The sequence below is a fragment of the Patiria miniata genome, unplaced genomic scaffold, assembly GCF_015706575.1.
Source record: "Patiria miniata isolate m_02_andy unplaced genomic scaffold, ASM1570657v1 HiC_scaffold_24, whole genome shotgun sequence".
In the NCBI taxonomy this organism is placed as follows: Eukaryota; Metazoa; Echinodermata; class Asteroidea; order Valvatida; family Asterinidae; genus Patiria; species Patiria miniata.
In genome coordinates this window covers 2,754,925-2,777,228 of record NW_024037063.1, presented here as the reverse complement: position 1 = coordinate 2,777,228, position 22,304 = coordinate 2,754,925, and positions in this window count along the sequence as shown.

Genomic DNA, 22,304 nt, shown 5'->3' with positions numbered 1-22,304 from the left:
TGATGTGTTTAATATCACCATCATCTTTACTTGTTTCTACTTTTAATGCAACCTTTTCTTCTTAAATCATCTTCGGAGACAACAGGTCATCTTGTCTCGCCCATGCCTCTTCCATTCCATCATCTTTTCCCCATCGCCAGTGCTGCCCCATCTCCATTTCCATCCCTCCCCTACCTCACAGTCTCCCCTACAAGTGTCGGGGTTTCTCCATCCGTATCCTTGAGTGTCACTTCAGTGTGTTCACGAGTAATTGAGCAGCACGATGCGCTCACCGTCTAGCTCGGCAAAGTATCGTCTGGCATCTTGGACTTGAAGAGGATTGCATATAATCCATAAACGACGTCAGCTTTTCCCAGTTCATCATCGGTACTCTTAAGATTGACCTTGCTCTTGTATGACAAGGTGCAACATTGATGTGTCGTTGACAGGTATATAGGAGGGGTGCACTGCATTAAACATCCTTCCATGAAAACCTACGTTATAGGTATTCTTTCAAAGGGGTGTCGTTTGTATTGGAAAGGTTGTTGATGCCTTTGTCCTGCCAGCACCTGTTTGGGGCTTTCTTATTGTGATTTGTCACCACACCAGTGATATCAACATAATTGGTACAAAGGTTTCTCTAAATCTTATTCCCCACTTTATCTATTGTCAAACTCATTGTGGATCCTGCCGGGGATGCTATACGGGTTCCGTCCTTTCTTGACTGCTTGGATTTTCCCTCATCCATGATCAACACATCCTTCTTTGCTCTCTTGATATATCAGGCCATAGTGAGATAGTATTTCAGTGGTCGGTACAGGGGAGTGATTGCTTTTCCAGGAATCTGTTTTCTTGTTTTGTATACGTTCAGAATGAACTTTTAAAGAGCTCACCTGTGTTCTGTGATTAATCTCCCTGAGTATATTTACGATGACATTATTCTGAGAGCTTCTTCGTAGGATAGATATCCAGTATCATATACATTGTAGTTTTTAACACATTGTGATCGCCACAATGATGGTGACTTTAACATTGCTAATTTATGTCAGACTGTGAACTGAAAAGATAAATTATGTTCAACCGTGCTGTCTTTAGGCAAACCATTTCAGAAAAATAGGCCTACGGATTTGTACGTATCTTCTCGCGGTTCCTCTTGGTCCCTTTAAAATGTTGTCTGGCTTATAATTGACAGGTAAATGCGGTAATCAGACAAGATCGGTGACGCGTGCAGATTAACACAAGTGGGCAAAGCAGACAGGCAATTGACGTTAACGTAGTTAAACCCGCTGCCGGATGGGAAATAGGGAATAAAGTGACGGTTTAGTCGTGGCGAGTGCACCAAACCCGTCTCCCCAGAACGTATGGAGTGACAGGCATTATCGTTATAAACGTCACTCTCTCCGTGGCGTCTGGCCAATAGACTGCTTGTTTACGGGAGCCGAGCTGATGTTAATTCCCCTAATGCATGTAGTCTGCCAATTAACGAGCTTTTAGTAACCTCGTGCTTGTCGGGGAGGGGGACATGCTACGTCTTCGTACTCGCGTTACCTGTCCAATCATGCCATGTCTGCTTGGTCTGTTTTCCAGACCATGCATGCATGCAGTTCATTCCCCATTCAGAGGAACCCGCGCACTAAATTTAATGCACCGGTGTTGAAAACTTTGCAAGACTTTCACTGTGAGGAAAGGTTCGTCACTTGTTGAAGTCCAGAATAGATGTACGTGCCATTTTCAGTTCATGTCACCAACTTCTTATCGGGTTTATCTACCGCGGCCTTTGCGATTATGATTCTCTAACATTCTTCTTCTAATACCCTCCCTCTCGTTCCCCCAATTCCTCCCGAGTGTCCACTCTCCCAACATCTCACCAGGTTCCCTTTACACTCATCATCTGTAAGTCAGCCTGCCCCATCTCCTCATTCATCCTGCTGCAAGGCACTCGCTCATTCCACTTCTCAATTCATTTTGCCCTCTTCCATGTTTTGCATCATCATCTCCACCATCATCATCATTACTCGAGCGGCTTTTCCGCGCACCGCGCCGCTCCGCGCTCTCCTAATACCCACGACCATCTCATCCCAACCGTGTGAATTCCGTACATGTACGTGCCCCCTAGTCCCCTACCCCCATCATCTCCCCCTCCGTAAAGCCCCAGCCGACCCGAATGAGCTATCGGCAATGCACTTCCTCCCGTCACCTCCATCCATCTTCCTCAACCTCCTAAATGCTTTGTCGCCTCGCAGCAAACCGCGGCTGTTGTTTACCCAAACACGCTATCGTCTGCAAATCAGGAGTATCCGGCCCGAGCCAAGATCTCCATGGCCCGTGGACATCTTTCCCCTCCTCTCTCTCTCATCTCTCTATTTTTCCTCCATCTTTACATCCTCCTTCAGAATCGAGGAGTGATGTTTGTGATATCAAACGATGCGTAAAATACGCACTTTGATTTTTTACCCCGTATATATATGCATGCAGCGCGCCTAGTCAGCCCTGCTAAACCTTCCCTGAGGACTCGGGCAGGCATCTACGCAACACGCGGACCAATCACAGGGCTCACCGTCCACACGCTAAATCCGGATCCATCTTTGTCTTCCCAGATTTGGGGTTGATTGAGCTAAAATAATATTTGGAAAAATTATTCACTGATTACAATTTTTCCCCTCTCCAAATGTTCACCAGTAGATCGGCAACTGGCTGAAAGGTATAGTTAATGCGTCACAAGTTCAAATATTTTGAGAGATTGAGAAACAGATAATTCAATTGACGGTGCACGGATGGCTGCATCTTGTCCTGTGCTATTATTGTATGGTTTACCCTTCAAATATTTACCCACTTCCCCTCTTTTTATCTGTTCGAGTTTTTTAATACCTGGCAGGTTGGAAATTGGTAATTGAATCAAACGAGGTTGATTGGTTGCCGTCGATATGGCCATGGTGAACTGGAGCTTTGAAATATATTGGCAGACACTACATAATGTACCTCGCATAATGCGTCCAGTAAATGTTAGATTTTCAGCAGCTTGTTAAAACCTAAATGGACATTAGAGTCATGCAAATTGCGCAAGATACAGAAGAATTGTTTGTTTTCATGAGGCATTTTACTACTTTATCTTGAACTCAGCTCAACTTAGATCATTTTGAGTTTTATCATACCGATATATTTTGCGATATGTAAAATTATGCTTCCAGTTTGGATTTAGCTCTAGTCAATCGTACCATAGTGGAATAAGAATCGTACGAGAGACACTGGGAGAAATTGAGATCTGCGAAGAAAGGTTATGCTACATGGTAGTAGCAGTAATAGTCTTACCATTACAATGTACTTGCTTACCATTGCTGCGAACTGTGGCCATGAGTAAACAGAGACGTATCTGTCACCTAAATATAGCTTGGTGCTCCAGCCTTTCGAAACTATACGCACTTGTTTTTGGTAAAACCTTCCAACCGAGTTACGCCTGCATGATGTAACATTAATTTCCCCTCTCTTATCAGCCACGTATATGGTGCATATAAGATGCAACATGCGTGCGTGAGAAACACCACTCCGTCATCTTTGCACTTAAAACTTCCGTCTACCTGCCACTCAGGCCCAGTCTATAATTAAACCATATTCCCTACGTTTGGTATCTTAGTAACTCCCTTCCTATTCAAATTTTGAATTACCAAAGGAAAAAAAACTATGAGTCAGCCCCAGAAACATTGAACATCATGCATTCACAATTTCCGATATTTCTGGCAGGTTTAATTGCTCCCGCCAATTTTTTTTCCCGCCATTTTTTTTTTTACTTCCGCGCCAATTTTTTTTTTTCGTTTTCCCGCGCCAATTTTTTTTTCGCGCCAATTACTCGCACGGCACAGCCTATCAGATGTCGTAATGAGTAAAACCAGGAGCCCTGACAGTTTTATAGAGGCTCATCCGTCACGGCTGCCGCTTGACAGAGAAACTGATGCGCGTGGAGACGAGGGTTTCTTAAAAGAGCGCGAACAAAAAAAATAACGAGACTTGCGCAAGTCCATCCGCGTGACCAAGATCTGGGACATCGTCTAGAAGATATCGTTGATGTCGTCCTAATACCGCATGGTGAATCCGGAAATGCGATCCAAAATTAGCTGTCATTGTGGTCCAATATTAATTCGAGTGTATTTACTATGAGAGTAGTATAACACACGTACAAGTTATGATTGTAAAATTGTATGTAGAAATATTTATGCTATCAGAGTATAGCCTACGTGGTGCATTCTCACTTTGCCATTTATTGGGGGCTAAGGTGGGGTGGAGTTGGCAGTGTTTTGGATGAACGGGTTGATATTTGTTTTCTCAGGCTATACCCATATCACCAGTGGACTTGGTCCACTCACAATACATAGATTGCATAAATATCATTGCACGCAGAATTGTCGCATATCGAAACGCAGAAACGTCTACTCCACTCGTTCAGTTCAACCATTATAGGAGACATATTTTAAGATGTGACAAATATCCGTAATAATAATACTACAAGTCCATGTCTTTAAGCAAAAATTGTGAAGAATGAAGCCGTGATTTTTTGAAGATATAGAAAGAGAGCTGACTGACCTTTGCAGAAGATGAGTTATGACCTGTCCGGAATTGGGGGCAGTGTGTAAATCCCCCGTACTAATTACGCAGACCCCGCCTAGTAGTAGGTCTTAAATCACGGGGGTTAGGTCTGGGTTAGTCCCCCTTATTAACTGCCTGTCCCACTGCCCATAATTTAATTTCAAAGTGCCGCAGGCATATAGCTGCCAGGGTCTGGAGGAAGTTTGTCCGTATTGTTCTTTCTCTTGTAGGCCTACGTGTGCTGGATAATAATGGTTGTTAGAACTGAAGCCAACACATTGCCAACAGAAGTGACGTCGCAATTGCTACTCATAAGATTAAGAAGATGTTTGTAGAATGAACAGTAATTGTGCGTCAGTATTCCAATTAACTTTACATTGACCTGAGCACACGACTTGACTCTCTGAACAGTCCTGGGTCCGATTTGACCCAGAATCCGGGTTAAAATGACACTTTTCCGGTTCAAAATGACACTTCTCCGGGACAAAACGACACTTTTCCGGGTCAAAACGACACTTTCCGGGTCAAAACGACACTTTTCCTGATCAAAATGACACTTCTCCAGGTCAAAATGACACTTTTCCGGGCCAAAATGACACTTCTCTGGATCCTTTTCCGAGTGGGTCATTTGACCTTGAAAAATGTCGTTTTGACCCGGAAAAGTGTCATTTTGACCTGGATGACCCGGTACTTTTTAAATTGTATCCAGAATATGATGAGAGCAAAAGATATAGATGATTTAGTAATGCTAAATAATATATAATCAAGTTCTTCTTATATATTGAAAACGGAAGTTGTGTTTAGCTTATTTTATAAGAAGATTCCTTTTTTTTAAATAAATTTATATGTCTTGAATAAAGGTGGAAAATCCTAGCGGGCAAGAGGTTGTTCGACAAGAAAAGACTAATTTTATCCTCACAAGCAGTATTTTGCTATGAATTTCCCATGATATGGATAGAGCGATCTGAAAGTAATGGCTAAAGTAATTCCGCGAAGATTAATATTTGATAAATGTAGTGTCTTTTCTGTTGCTGCTCATTTGTGCCGGGTAGTTTGAAAACTTCTCCTAACCAATAAAAAAGAAGCTATGACAGATGATTAAACTTGCCATTGACTCATAATCCACTATGCATTGGCGGTACAAAATAATGATGGGCATAAAAAATATGCTCTCAGCGAAGATTAATAATGCGTGAAAGCCATTAACTAAAACATGATGGTAGATAGCTAGTTTTTGCCCCTTAATTTCCCGCCATAAAACAAGGAAAGCGCGCCAATCGGACGCCAGTGCACGACTGATGATGTCGTGTTTTAACTGACAAGCCAGTATAACGATACAATGTCGTTATAAAATATACATGTACATCGTTCATTTTGATAGTTAAAGGGACAATTGTTTATATTAAAGTTCCAGGCACCATTCTATTTTATTTTATGCGTGGGACCCACGCATAAGTACCGATGATACGGGTATCTGAAATTTGCCCTATAGGGTAATCCTATACTACAGCACTGCCCAGCTCACAAATGGCAGTCAGTGAGACAGTCAGCAGTGAGTCGGTCAATGAGATAATGATATATATAGGTATGGGCTTGCCTACTTGGTCAATTAAAAATGTGTATAAACAGTGGCCCTTTCCCTGCAAATAATGCACAAGGAATGCAAGCTTGCGATGCGGAAGATCAAAAACTATTTGGTTTGTGCGATTCAATACAAGATGGTAACCAATTTAAATTGTGTTGCAAGGTACATGGCCATATGCATCATTCTAACTCACAATTGACCTTGAGATGTACTACAAGGCGGGCAGCGCCAATTCGTAGTAATTGAGCCAATTATGGACTGTCCAGTTTCATCAAAAAGGTTGCCCAACGATGGCCAGATTATTACACGGACTATAATTCGTCTCACTGCTTGTAAAAAAAAAAGAACATTGCACAGTGTACTAACATATCTTTTTGCATATTAGACCGGTTTGTCACAAATCCCCTTCTGGTGTTATTTAATAGTTCTAATTATATGATCCCGTATTTATGAAATCGTGATGATAGCTCGACTGCCGGGATATAGATTTCTCTTCCGAGCTCCAAGGTTGAATCTTGTTGATCATTCGTCAAGCACGTCAATCTTCTTCCCATCTGTCAGTCCCAATTTCGCCGCCATCTTTTATCCTCTGTCCGCAAAGACAACAATTTCCCGCGTTTCTGTCATCGCCCGCCGCAGCAGAAGAAGTGCATTTCAACCTTAACCCCAAATATAGTTCATCATCATTCATTCACATTGTCAATTACCAGACGCTCACATCAACGAGCGTACTTTCTTTCTCATTAAGTGTTTCGGTACGAGTTGATTTTTTAGAGCCATGTCATTGGACGAGACGTGCGTGACGTATGACGACTTCCGACCTATTTTCATTACAGCACGTGGTAATTGACCGCATTAATGTCCACGGCGTGCACAGGTCCCCGACGCCACTTCTATCAAGCAGTTGCTTAACAAGTTTATGTGTTAAGCATTAATCAGCCTGGAGCCAGTCACAATCAATAGACATATCATGACTTTTTGGCTGGTAAGCTGATTTTGCTAAGCAAATATAATTTGTACTTACCATATTTTCTTTGCTTGTTAGCGCCATGAAAATGCCCCATTTATTTGAGTTAGACAGTTTTGGTACACCCACAATCCTTTGCGAGCCCAACACTACAATCCGAGTTTTTCAAATCAGTATGTACTAGAAGCCTGGATAGCAGACGGTGGGTACGAGAAAAAAAATACCATGTATCCCCTTCGTACGTCACACATTCAGTGTGCATGCACTTTATAACATTTGCAATACTATTGTATAATGCGTGTTCTTCCAATCATACTATCAAAGCACCCTCTTCTTTTTTGAACGGGACTTGGTCGAAGTTTAAGCACATTTAGGTCAATGTTCCAAACACCAAGTTGCGCTCATCATCCAAATACGTCAAAACACAGAACTTGAACTTTGCAATGTGCATTTCAATAGGATTATCGATTGGCCTGTATGTCCTGTGTGCCAAAAATTCGCATTTGGGAGAGAAAATATGGGAACAAAGTTCGAACCACTGTTACAGTGTCTGGGGAAACGGAGCAGATATACCAAGAAAATAAATGGGTTTCTTGAAGAGGAAACATTGAATTAGGACAGAGGAGCAAACTAATGAAGAGGATCTCTTCTGTCATTCTTTAAGTTGTCAACTTGTGGAATTTAATTACTTTTGGCACTTCTTCTCGCTGAGAAATTAAATATCTGGGTGGTGTCATGTAATGTCTTTCCTCATGAGTCATTTATGAGGATTTAGGCCAACGCCTCGTAAGATTTACCAGGCTATACTGTGTTGGCCCCGTATTGGGAAGGAAAACATGCAAACAATTTCAGAACCAAGCAACGACATGAATTTGTTAAAAAATCAAAAGGACCAGTGAAAACAATAATCATCCTCACTGTGCCAGCACACTGCGAACATTCAAATAAAATATGTTTTAAATTAATTGTAAACAATTTTATTACAGAAAAAACTTATTTGCTAAATTATTTTTATAGTTTATTTTACCATAAATGTAGTCTGTACTTCGAGCTGTGCCTGAAATTTGCCACAGGATGTCTCAAAATAGAGTTCATTGAAAAACCCATTTTTAAATGTAAATTATGAGAAATGTACTGAATATTTCAGAAAGAGGCAACTACATACAGGGAAAGAGGCTAGGACGTCATCTATCCAATGATACTAATGTCATTACGTCATTGTCATGGATGAATGAGCAAGCATGGCCTCAGTATGAAAGAGGTCAAAATCAGCACTGTGAAAGAGGTCAAACATATTGACCTCTTTCGTAAAGGCCTTGTTTGCTCAGTCATCCATGACAATGACGTAATGAAATTAATGTCATTAGATAGAGGACATCCTGGCCTTTCTCCTTGTAATTGCCTCTTTCATAAATATTCAGTACATTTCTGATAGTTTACATTAAAAAATGGGTATACTTTATTTTGAGACACCATAAGGCATGAGCATTTCTTGTTTTGCCATACTAACGACCTCTCCAACAAGATGGATTGGTATCGCAACAGAATATCCAGTCGGAAACCAGACTGCCATTAGCGCTTGGCACGCGCTGCTCGCGCTGGTCGCGCTGGCCCAAATGCGATTAATGAGAAAGGAGCGAGTCGGGAACCAAGACCGCGCCATCAGCAGCTAACAAAGTGTCCCGGCGTTATAGGCATTAAGATTAATCGTTCACTTTGCTGTTTCTCCGTGTGTCTCCGTGTGTTGCCTCGGTCGTTTGCAGAGCGAGTGAGCGGCATGAAAGCATGCCGCCTCCGCGCCGTTCTCGCTTACCCAATCTCTCTCCCTTGTCTCCGCTTCACGCTTTCTTATCTCTTACCTTTTTTCTTTCTCGATTCGACAGCTACTTAATAAAGAGCGTCTTAGACACAGGAAGCCATGTATCACAGCCAACAGAGTCATTTGGCCAGATCTATTAGCAGGAGCGTTGGAATTGACGACAAAAATATCCCCCTTTCCCCGATGTTTTTTCCCCGTACATTAATTCTTGTTTCTTGAATAAGATGTTAGTACATGTTTTTGTATATTTGCCGTTCTTGGTAATGAATTAAACGTCATTCGTTTTGCTAAATTTTATAGGTAATTTTAAAGATATAACTATGCCGAGAGAGATATGGTTTTCCTTTTAAGACATTTTGAAAATGGTCTTCGCTAATATTTGATTTTGTCTAATTTTTATTTGTTGAAGAATCGTGGTGTACAGTTTGGCGTCCACTTTATGAAACACAGGAGATTCTGTGTTACCTGCGTATTAAGGCTGACCATATTGAACTGGTCTGTACAAAATGTGTTGCCGGAACTCGAGTGTTTGTGGGTCAATATCGTCCAACACAAGTCCTCGACACTTAGTATGCAGCACCAAACTTTATCTCGCAGCGAGGTGAGACGAACAGAACTAATTTCCCGCGCTTTCTATAAAGCCAGCCAATTTTGGCGCCCTTTACCACCGTAAAGCCGACGAGTTATGGCGGGGCTTTATTCATCCCCCCCCCCCCATAGACTAAGACCGGTCGTATTCATCATGGCCAAGAAAAAACCCGCGACGCGTGGCGCGCATGAAGGATAGGTTTTGGCGGGAGATTGGATGGGTTGGCGGCGCCGCGCTTATCGTGCGAGACGCGTGATGGACGAAGTTAATGGCGCGAGGTATGATGGATGGCTGCTCGCAATGCTACAGCAGCCCCTCATGCTTCTTCCCTTGCCGTCTCATCCTCCTCCTTAAAGGGCAGATGCCAGGCGGGCTTCCTGCTCGCATCTTCTCCTCCTAAGCCTCTTAGCAACCGAGTCAATAGGGTATTTTTTGAGCGACAGAGGGCGCCCTAAAGACGCCATATTGGGTTACAAAGAAATGTGAATCAAAGGTAGTGATGTAAGTTTACATGTTGCACTTATTCAAAAATTACAATAGTTAAATTTTAGATTGAAGTAATGTTACTATATCGCTACAATAAACGTGATGTTTTCTGTTTGTTAGCAGAAAACGGCGTCGTAATACAACGCCCATCAAATGATATGTCTTATTAAAAGGATGTCTTCAACAATGAGTTATGAAGGAAAGATGAATAATATATGATGTAGGCCGCATCACACGCGCACTTGCCCCTGACGCCAGCTGATGAATATTGACTGACTCCTCTTGTGCCCGGTTTGGTGAACCTTTGTATTTCGTGCCAACTCGCGTCGGGTTATATTAATGACTCGGTGTGAAAGGCATGAAAGATGCACACAAGCTCCGCACATCCGTTTCTTGTGGCTGCAGCGCGTGACAGGACGCAGACGTGCCTTGCTATATAGTATGCATGTTGTCAGACTAATGGTACCAATACAATCAGAACAGAGGGTTTGGGACCTCAGACATACCACTCACTCACTCCCTCTCTCAACCGCAAAGACTGCATCGGTCCGTCACGCCGATCTCCTGCGCCCACGTGCGTCGAACAGCTTAATTCCACACACTCTCTACCTCACTTGGTCGTCCCAGTTATTCCACACCCTTGTCAGATTAATTCTTCAGTAATAACAAAATTAGTAAGGTTGATCGGTGCAGATAGATTGCAACCAATAACCCTTGGTGTCGATAATGACGATAGTAATGAAACTGATACTTGGTATCGATACCGTTTGGAAAACAGACATTAGAGATTCCTGACACTTGCTGTGGTTTACACTCTTTGGTAACTAAAGTGACACACTAGGTCATTGTTAACTATAATGTCATCTTTTCATTTTGTCTCAAATACCAACTAGTCATGCACTACCTTTCCGTCCATCCATGCGCTCATATATCTTCTATCCCCGCATCCACAGTATGTCTTTTATTTCAACTCCCTCACAAAAACCAGTTTCATGTTTTTTGAGACTCGAAGCTAAAGTAATCGATCATACTTTCAACAGTGGTCATCATCACAGGATGATGTGTATACACACTTCTAAGGATCCATGTATCCCTATCAACCTTCCCCTCTCTCTGTTTCCTCAACAGCCCTCTTGACGTGGGCAGTTTCCTTTAAGCACTGTCCATCTCAATGATACTTCATCTTGCTCTTCCTCCCCACTTTTTTCCCCTTCCTCGTTTAGCGATGGAGCGTCCGCTTGTTTGCGGACGAGTGTACAAATTGACTAAGTAGGGTACTCCTCATCACCCGTAAGACATCGGGCCGGGGCCGTGGGTCTTCCATCCACCGCGGACCGGGTGATGGATGCGGGCGGTGAGGCCCGGAGACAAGGGGGACTTTTTGGCGGTGGGACGGTAATGACGAGGACTCATTGGCTGATTAGGCCGCAATGATACAGTTACCACTACTGTTTTTTGCCCTACAGAGCTAAGATCTAAACGAATTAAGTCTCCTGAAAGAGTTTCTTTTGAGAAAGGAGTGTCTTTGTTGTAGACAAAGGCTTCCCTGTTTGGTGGAGCCAAACATAACTTAAAACACTTATTCTGAAATCCATAACTTTCCGTATATTCAAACAAATCACTTAGATTTGTTACACTGCTAAAAAAAAGTATTAATATCACAAAGACTTCAAAATCATTCCTTTGATTATAGGTGGTTTGTGGTTTGTAAGCCCAAACTGCAGCAAAAGTCTTAAGCTAAGAAAACTCCATTTTTTTACCATGAAGGAATAAAAATCTTTGAACTGGAACGAACGCAGCTAGCTCTGCTCAGGGTGACAATTTGTCTATCTTTTTTGACCGTATTTTTTTGCTTACCATTGTCTGACACATTACGCAAGGTCAAGCAGATGTCGACATGCTGGTATACAAGTACATGTACTGTATTTACTTGTAGAATAATCATTCAATGCCAAGTTCAGTTCTTGATGAAAACTCCCAGTAATCTCATAACATGCAGTCATTATCACTTAGCGGTGCTTTTATTTCATTAATTTCCCACACGTTCGGTCTTAATTGAACGCTTACTATAAACTTAAGTGTTATCTTAAATTTCATTCATAAATAACTAAGACATGCAGTTTACCCATTCCTATTGGTCCAGAGCCCGTCACGTGAGGGTGGTTTCAAATGGTTGATAAAACACCAACTGGTTTTAGTCAACTTTTCCCCTGGTGTCACATGAAATTTGGACTCCTATGAAATCTGGCCCCTTTTACTAGCTCTTTTATTGGTTGAACCCTCACACGTGACCAGTCACTCTCCTACTTAGGCATGTGCAGTTCTACCAATGAGTCCGTATTGGGTAATACGCAAACGACCATCACACCGCAGGATCGCTTGTTCTTTACCAAGGCCAAAGAACATTATGATTGGGTACCAGTAGATTAATCGTTTACCAGCAACTAAAATACCCATAACAATTCTGAAAACACACAGTTGAGAACTCCAATGTTGGTATTCTTAATTTTGTTGATTGCCTCCAAAAATAAAACAACAAATAGCTACATTTTAAAACAGACAATAGATACCATGGTTTAAATTACAGTTTCCTGGTTTGTGGTAACTTTAACTTGTAAGTATAGTTACCTCAACGAAAGTACATGTTATGAAAATGACACCGAAGTTGTCATTTATAATGACATCGACAAAGTCTAAGATGTCCATTTTGACAAGCCTATTAATTTGCACTGTACGGCATCCAAACGTGTAATAACATGACCTGGTTCCTGCCCACTATCAGCGACATGACGTGTCTGAGTGCTTGACCTATTACACCATTTATCATTAACTTACTCTCGGAAACCAGCCTACATCTTCCCCCAAAATATTTTGTGTGTCGAAAGAAATGGCATTATATTTGTCTAAAACGGTCAAAGTTTTTGAATTTCTCAAGCTGAGTAGTTCTTCGAAAAAAATCCAGCTGTTGAAGTCATTCTTTGGAAAGTTTGGTACTTGGAACATTGTTTTCGCAAGTGCTATCAAATTCAATCCTAGCCGAATAGGATTATTCAGTGCATGGTACTCTTCTGTGCATATTTTTTTTACCAACATGCACAGGTTACCAATGAAGTATTTTTGTGTGCTTTATATAACTTCTAACTGGTACTCATTGACATTTTGTAAACATAAAGGTCGCTGAGTAATATTTTCTGGTCAGGAAACTCTGTTAACCCATTCAAATTTGTATACTGTATTTTTAAATTTGTATGCTGTATTATGTGTGTGTGTGTTGAACTGCATGGCTTGATATTAAGGTAGAGATTTGGACTGTAATAGATTTTGAATAGAATGGAAGATAAATCCCAGTTAGCAATGACATGCCACTATGTGTCATAAATTTGTCCTCGTTTTTATTGTCATAATTTTCGTCATCGTCATCATAGACGTCGCTGTCAATTTTGTCATGATCACAGCGTCATCACTAACATTGTCATCTTCGTGAGCGTTTCGTTGTCATTGGTAAAGATGTCTACGTCAGTGTCGTGGTCGATGTCGCCATTGGCATCATCGTCGTCGTCGTCATCGGCATAATCATCATCATCATCAACATCATCATCATCATCGTCAAACTTACCTTCTTCATCATGTTCGTCATTGCCATGGTCTGGTCCCCGCCGCCTCATGCATTATGTAGAATGATGAAGTGCAATATCCGGTCATTAATACCGCGAGATTTTGTTATAAATGTATAACACGTACGGTCATTAATCATAGCTTTCCCCCTCTCTAGGATTCAGGCTAATCGACAATATCATTTCCCCATTCCCCAGTCTTCTACAACTCCACCGGGTTATTAACAGCCATTCGGTGCCACGTTAGTTATTACTGTCCCATTTTTCCCGCACAATGAGCTCATCAATCATAGCATTTTTTTATTGAGTGCTGGGGATATCGGGTGAATATTAGTCCAGATTCGGTGTTAAAGGGGAACAATGCTGGCCCATTACTCACAAAAAATTAAAACGGTCTTAGGCCTATGTTGTCAACGGTGTTTGTTTGGGCAGATTACTGGGTCGTTGTCAGCTTTCAAATAATTCACCATCCTTTTTCACCTGTAGATTATGTGATACACAGCACACGAAATGCGTACGTGCAATTTACAGAGAAATTCCCGAACATTATTACTTCTTCCAGCAGATTGGAAATTAGAGATGGACCAATTCTGTCGAATCGGAGTAAATGTTCAAATTCAAGCAATTAAGGCACAAACATTGGGAATTTGATCTCGGTCATAACAGGGATTCGGAAAGTTTCTGACTTATAGGACGGACAGTTGAGGCTCTCGGAAGCCTCAGTTCGACCGGTGCTGTAGTCATCCATGCAGGCGCCAGAAGTATTGTCTGTTCGGAGACATGCTGGCAGTTTCATGATTTGTGGGGGCTCTTTAAATGGAAATGAAGATATTTTATAACTCTCCTGACATACTCAGCGATGATAATAGATGGCAGGGGTTAGAGAAGAAGAAGAAGAAAAGGAGCTCTTGTGGGAAATTTTGGCGGCAAATGAAAAACCGAACCTGTCGCAATTCATCATGGCTGATGAGTGAGCATAGATCGTGAGGAAAGATTATTAATGAAGCAGATGTGGATGGGTTTAACGGTCAAAGTCCCCGCTTAGCCCCTCCACCCACAATAGGTGTTGAAAAGCAACATGAGTGGTGTTCGCATCTTCACATTGGTCGCCCACAGTTTGGTTTTGCTGTACTACCGAGGACCCATATTGTTCGATTCTTTGTTTCTTGTGCTCGGACTAAAATATTGTTCATGTCTTGTCCTACAAGGTTTGTTCACTATAGTCTGGTTTAACTGTACGACCGAGGACTTGTATTATTCCCCGTTATATTCTATTGTTTGGACTTTTTCTTGACATGTTCCTTGTGTATGTGCACTTAACTATCGAGGACTTCGGCCTAGTTCCTCGGGGATAAAATCTTAGGTATAATCCTTTGTTCCAAGTCCTAAGTCATAAAAGGTAACCAGAAGAACTAAGCTTGGTGAACACAAAGTCTGGTTTTACCTTTGTACCCTGGACCCGTATTGTTCCCCTCTTTTCTTCTACAGCTTTGTATGCGAAAACTACCAAGGACCTAGGCTCAAGGCCTCGGATGTTATTGAAACCTTAGGTAACCCTTCGTTCCAAGTCCTCAGTTGTAAAGGATAACCTGTACAATGTGAACGCAATGACTGAATGGGATTGAGAGCTCTTATGTCAGTGATGTGTACTTTTTGCACCTCACTTTTGTGAAGCGAGCAGTTTTGGGCGCATTGCGAAGACATGACACTGCATAATGTTAGTTACAGCCACACTCTCACACACACGGAATTAAACCACAACATCGTTGTCGTCATCGTTATCCATGATCGTCACTCATCGCCTCGGATGGCTTGTAATATTGAATTACGTCAACCGTGGCCCGCATTGGCACTGGCATTATTTGCCGCCAAGTCACGCAGGCGGATCCTCAGCACCGGTCGTCATTATATCTTATTGTAAACATCTGTATAATGAACTGCCACATTTCATAATCTCGACCCTGACGGCCACCATAACTCGTGAAGTAAGGATGAAGAAGATGTTCACATTAAGTAGGCATATGTCATTTGTTGAAGTGATTACACATTGAGGGGATTTAAGCGTTTTCGGGCTACATTCATTAGAGGTTGCTGAAAGAGCTCGAGGAGTTGGGAACAAGTGGCGGATCCAGCTTATGAGAACCAAACACTAAAAACGCACACAGATCATAAAAGAAACGCACCTAATATTAGACCCCCAAATTGGGCTCTTTGGCCCTCAGGAAAGTAGGTAACAAAAACAAATGGCCGGTTTGACCCAGAGGAAGAACAAAAATCCGAACGGGGGTCAAACAATATCCCTAAATTGGGAATTGTGACCTCTAGGAAGAACCTGGATCCGAAACGGACGTCATTCGTAAATGCCCTGGAACACCAGGTCAAAGGGAAGCACCCCCTAAAGGCGCAAATGGGGGTACATGCCATTTTTGGGGTACTTTGACCGTAAGAACTATAAGGGGGCACTGTGGAAGAAACTCAAGCACCCTGTAAATAGCACAGCGCCGAGCCAAAGTTGGTTTCAGAAAGAGGGTGTTTTCTGCTTGCTTCGGCCATTTAAAAGGAATCATTACGTAAAAGCTAAGGACGCAAAAGACTCTTTCTTATGCAGGTCCAGCCTCGCTCAATCGTGCAAATATAAAATCATTTCTCTCAAGTATGATTCCCCGACCCCCCCCCCCTCCCCGCTTTTGTACATTAGATTTGGGTACATAAGCGGACAGAGGCACGAAATAGTAAGGGGCGTTGTCCACGTCTTGTGCACCAAGCAAAGGTGTGTAACAAGACTAGGCAAATCTAGGCAAAGCTGGCCCGAGACCAAATTGGTCGAAAGGATATATAGGTGGTCATCTGAGTCGGACTATTGGTTCAAAGTGAGTCTAATTTACAATTGGGTCAGTAGTGAGTCAGTGAGGGCTGTAAGCTGGACCTATGGGATCGGCAATAATCCCCTATCTAACACACTGCCAAACCCTGATAGGCGGGCAGTGAACAGGAGTTCAAACTGTTTGTATTATGGTTCAGCCTTTGACGTGTCATTTTTCATAAGTGATTTATATTTTGCTTCTTTTTATTGGCGCGCCAATAATGGCAAATTGATCCAGTATTCAAGGGGAAGGTAGTTATAATATTTTCCCATAGTTGCAGGTGGCTGGGCAGAATAAGGATCAAGATAAAGGATTAGGCATATAATGGAAAAAGTAAGGTGTGTGGTTGCCACTATGGTGGCGCCATGTTGATTCCTACCCTACGTGGTCTCCATTGTGTTTAACACTTTCGGACTTATTAAACAAACCCCGACCGGCTGTGTGAACTTTCAAACAAAATGCTCAGTTTTAGAAAAGATTGTCCCTTTTTTAGAAGTCTTTTGACAGCTCTGTCAGCGGAGTTTATCGAAATGAATAGGCCTAGACCTCTTCTGTGATTTAGTAGACTTGAGTTTCATTGGTAGACTCATAAATGTTAGACATTAGGATTAGACCGAAACGAAAGTCTGTGGCGTTGAAATATGAAATTGTATTGGATAATTAATTAGCCATTGCAAGCCGATTGCAAATTTAAGTCCCCATTGTTATTCAGGTCGGTGACTGGAACTCTTTTTGCCAATTCTGTTCCCAGTTGAGAAGTGTCCTGAGGTCACCTGATAAGCCGAAACTGCATGGAGACAGCCTTGGTTTGAGAAGCCCCATATCACTGATATAGAGAAACATACTTTTTTTCAATTTAGGTTGGCTAAAGGCTGACCTCAGATCATTGTAAATCTACCACGAGTAGTAAATATGGGGTCTATCCGATGTTCCCCAATACCAATGTTTCCCAATACCGATGTTCCCCGAAATCATTAGGATTAGGGTTGGGTTAGGGTTAGGGTTATAGGGTAAGGATTTTGGGAAACATCGGTATTGGGGAACATAGGTACTGGGGAACATAGGTATGCACCCTAAATATCCATCAGTTAATAAGTCCTGACTCTGAATGATGATGTACGATGTACACTGTAGTAAAAAAAAAATAACAAAAGAGACTTGTACATGTGTTGAGATATGCAGCATTCAATCTACAGTGAAACTTGTCCTTGCTCCAGTGGTATGTGTTTCAAGTATACATTTGACTTAACTTATTTCGACGTGTTGAACCGAACGGTTGTTGTTAAGTTACCAAGCCCATCACTTTACCATACATCTAATAATTAATTGCTCTTTGTGTTAAGCCGCGACTAGACTCGTTTCGAGTGGTCGGTTGGGTTGTTTTGTTCAGCAGGAACATTAAAGGTATCGCAAAACCTGACAGGGTGACTACTAACAGTAGAAAAAAGGAGACATTGACGCAACGGTAAAATGTATATAACGCAAGGAGCTTCTGAACATGCAATTAGAATCTCACGAGGGAATCGGAGCCCACCAGCGTGGTTGTCAATAAAGTAGACCAGGATTTGCAGATCTAAAGCTGGGTTTATACCCTGCTCCAGATAATGTATGAGTAGCGTTATTTTTAAGTGAATAAAAAGCACCAGGGGAGCAATCTATCATTTTAGAAAAACGTTTTGACAGAAACCCTGAGTCATGATTATGAAGTTGAGAGTATAGCAAATCCCATCATCAATCATAAAGTATTAACATGATGCGACCCACTGACAGTTTATCTCATGCAGCGAGGGTGAGTATTCGACAAAGTGCAGTGTGGGTTTTTCCTACAAGTGCTAACAGAAAAAAACATAGGCGTATAGAATATAGTGACGACAGGCGCGATCATTCTAGAACGTTTGCACAGAGCTGTGCAAAAGGATCGAGGCCCATCACGTGCACGCAATTGGCCAATAGGAACCCATAAAACCGCCAGCATTGTAGTCTGGCACCGTGGCGGTATCCCGACGTCGTTTTAGATCGGAAATGTCGACCTGTATATAGGCCGAGGTGTTCCAAGTTTGCACAGAGAGTAAACTGTTCTTTCTGGGTTAAAAACCAGCTGGTATATGCATTAGCGCGGTCTTTTCCTTTGAGTTATCCGAACTCGAGCTAGTATGATTAGATTCCGATATCGAACCGGATTACTTTCGCGAATTTGATTTGGCACTGGTGAAAACAATATTAATTTTGTTTTAACTGTTATATTATTTGGACTCATTTCGCTGTGTCTATAATATTGATTGCCAGTTCTCTTTCTTGGCTATAGATATCATGGTGTTAATCAATAAGGAGTGTCAAGTTTACAATATTTGTTTCGAGACGTAGGCCTTAGTACAGTGATGGCTGTATCGGCAAATGTTTTGTTGCGCAACGCCGCCAAAATTTGCTGAGACTGCATGATATGCCTGTTGTATATGAATGTCTTCTTTGTTTTTGTTGTTGCTCTGTTGCTGTTACTTGCGTAATTTTGCTGTTTGGTTTTATTGATCACTTTTGTTGTCACGAGTGGTATCTTGATGTATTCAAAGCCTAGTATACAAGCACAACAATGTAGCATGCAGTGAAGCCTACCCAGCTAGTTGCGTTTAGCAGCTAAATTAAGCGCGTGCATTATCGGACTCGGTGTGACGGGGTTGCGCGATATTGCACGCGGCACCCGGTTTAATCCGCCCCTGCTCAAAAGATTTAATCAAGAAACGAGTAGGTGATGAGATATGATTTGACAGCTTGGAAGCAATAAGTTGTCCGCTTAGATCAACGGGTTTCCCCAGTCGCTGGTTCAAGGCTGCATGAACTGCTGGGGCGTAAATGAAAGGTTTTGATAGGTGCTGGTGGCATACAAACGGTCCGGACATGACCGTTCCATAATTACAAAACAGCCTGACTTTTTTGTTTTGCTACGTATAGTTCACGCCAATGACGTCATCACAGACGTAGAGAGGACTGTAAAGCAGCGGCCATCTTGATTTTACATACACATTTTGAGTGAATTATACACAATATTTACCTAAACAACAACTTAACCATAGAGGGCGTTAAATTGTTGTCAGCTTATAGCGAAGCACCTGGCTACTTTCACAGCAGACGGTGGGAAAATTTCCGCGCCACACACTCCTGAGTTGTAAATATTTAAACAAGCGCAATTTGACCCAATTCGCAAAGGGTGTTTATTGAGTTGTAAATTCATTGAGTCCATGTATGTTTGTCGTGAATTTTGTCTTATTGAGAACACTGAAGGGTGTCCTTTATAGGCCTACTTCCAAACAAAGAGACGTTGGGCCATACAACTCTGTTATAAAACTGTTCGTGTCCCATAAACAGAGTGGCATTCAAAGTCTTTGACAGTATTTGTCATAAACTGGATCCGTATTGTGGCTTTCGTAGTACATGTACATGTATTTGGTAATAATATTGCAGAAGCCATCAACTTTTTGAGTCCGCATGGCTAAAAGATATCGAACGCTGAGTGAGTAGTTCCAACACCCCGTCTGTCTTATCACAACAACCCGGCTATCGACTCGATCGCCGGCCCAGCATCAAAGCCGGGCCCGGCGGATGTCGCTGACGTCCGCCGGATATTTGGGATGATTTATGTCTTTTGAAGTAGAAATATTGCTCGGGCGCTGTGGTCCGGTTCACGATCACAAAAGCCACCGCGGTGTCGAACCAGCCCCGAGGGCGTGGAGGGAGGCTCTGCTTGGCCGAGCAATGTCGCGCAGGGGCTGGGGTCTACATGGCCTGTCACATCGCGTGAACATTACTTGGTGTGAATAAAGGCTGTGTGCCGACTTTGGTCTAGATAGCCTGTATATGCAATTAAACCTGGTACACTTTACACTGAGCTGATTCCGAACAGTATGGCCGTTATTTCGATACTCAATCGGGATATAGAACTACACGAGGTCACATGATCAGTTGTGAGGTCTCGTAATCAGGTGTGAGGTCACATGATCGGATGTCATAAATGGCAAAATAAGAAAGGCTGTACGGAACGCATTGCTGACTGAATAATACCCCATTGACTAAAATTGTTCTATACCTTTGGCAAGGGTCATTGGAAGACCATCACTCTAGTACTAGTTGCTGCGCAGTATAATCCACATCCTCACCAGGCGACTTTTCCAGTTCTCAGTTCAGGGTTTAAACTTTAGTAACATAATATGATTACATATTTAGGACTGCAATCAATAAGATGGGTTAACTGGAACGTGACACACCTAATTAATATGCAAAATAGTTCACCTGGTACCGTTCCAGATGGTACACAGTGGATAGGTCTCTATTCCCCAAGATACTCAATTAGCGCAAACACAATGTAGCCACAAGCACTTGCTATAATAGTTCAGGAGCAAATTTCATGGATGCCGCTATAAGCACAGAAATTCGTCAAGCACAGAAAATATGTGACCCGCTCCACAAAAATGAGTCTGTTGTGGCAAAACTGAAATTTTGAGTTAACTACATTAATAAAATGGGAATGAAAAAAGCTTTCATTTGGTATATCATGGGCCTCTCTAGGACATTTGGTTGCACTATTGTGCCTTTTTTAATTCTGTCAAGTTTTTGAAAAGCAAGAAATGTCTCAATGAAGAAAAAAGGGTTTAAAAATTACAAATACACTGTAACTAACCAAGAAAAGCACCAAAAATCATAAATTTGTTAGTCTTTTTCTTACAATATTTAAATTTCTGTGTAAGATATCTGAACTAAAACTATCAAACAACCAAAATAAAACAAAATCAAAAAATCCAAATTTTGAGCAAATTTTCACTGTTTCCATTTAAAAGTGGTAAAAGCTGGAATTCAAGCTATGCGACATCAGACTCATTTTTGCAGAGCGGGTCACATATTTGCTCAGCACGAACAGGTTACCAGCCAACATGTCATGTAATGCACATTGCTTGTCACTGATTCTCAGCTGATTTGTGCTTACCATACTTCCTGCCAACTGCTTAGCAGCTCCACGAACGCGGCCTCAGGACACAGCCGCGAGGTTCGATACCAAAAGGCACAACAGCCTTCATCACTTATCTTCTGTTGTCAATTCAACTCCCTATGGCTAAAAACAACACAACGGCAGACAATACATAGGAAGACGCTTACCCATCATCGCCTCCCAACCTACTGAATCAATGGCATGTATCTCATCGGACGCTTAATTTCCCTCGGGGTAGTCGACCAGTCAAATCCTCCCCCTCCTTCAAGTTTTCAGCACTCATTATGAAAAAAAAGCTACATGGGCCCTAATGAATTATTGTGGGTGATGACCAGCTATATGCTAGACTTACGACGCGATGACAGGGTGCTGTCCTCACACGGGCGGGCCGGGCGGGCGGTGTTCCCGTTGCGGTTTGCCCTGGCCTTCTACGCCGCTTATCGTACTCTAGGCTCAGTAAATGGTCGCAACTGTGGAAGCTACAATCAACTAATCAACGAGAAGTGGTTGTTATTGCTAGAAGTTCAACACAACAGAATGGAGCTCCAGTGCATCCCCCCCCCCCCGAGAAATCAAGGATCTTGCACTTAATATTTGGTTTTTATCGGTTTATTTTAGAAAAAGAAATTCTCTTTTTTCTCTCTCCAGGGAGTAGTCCCAATTATGTCTTTTGGTGAAAATATTCCTGCTTTAAACAGAAAATCATTGCTGTGTAAGTGTTATAAGACAGGCAACCGCAAGTCCATCTCAAGTTTGTAAAGCTGTTATATGAATCGGATTGACCTGATGGCTTTTGCCATAAGCAGTGGCGCAAGTGACCAAGAACTTTTCTTCAATCTTTAGCCTGT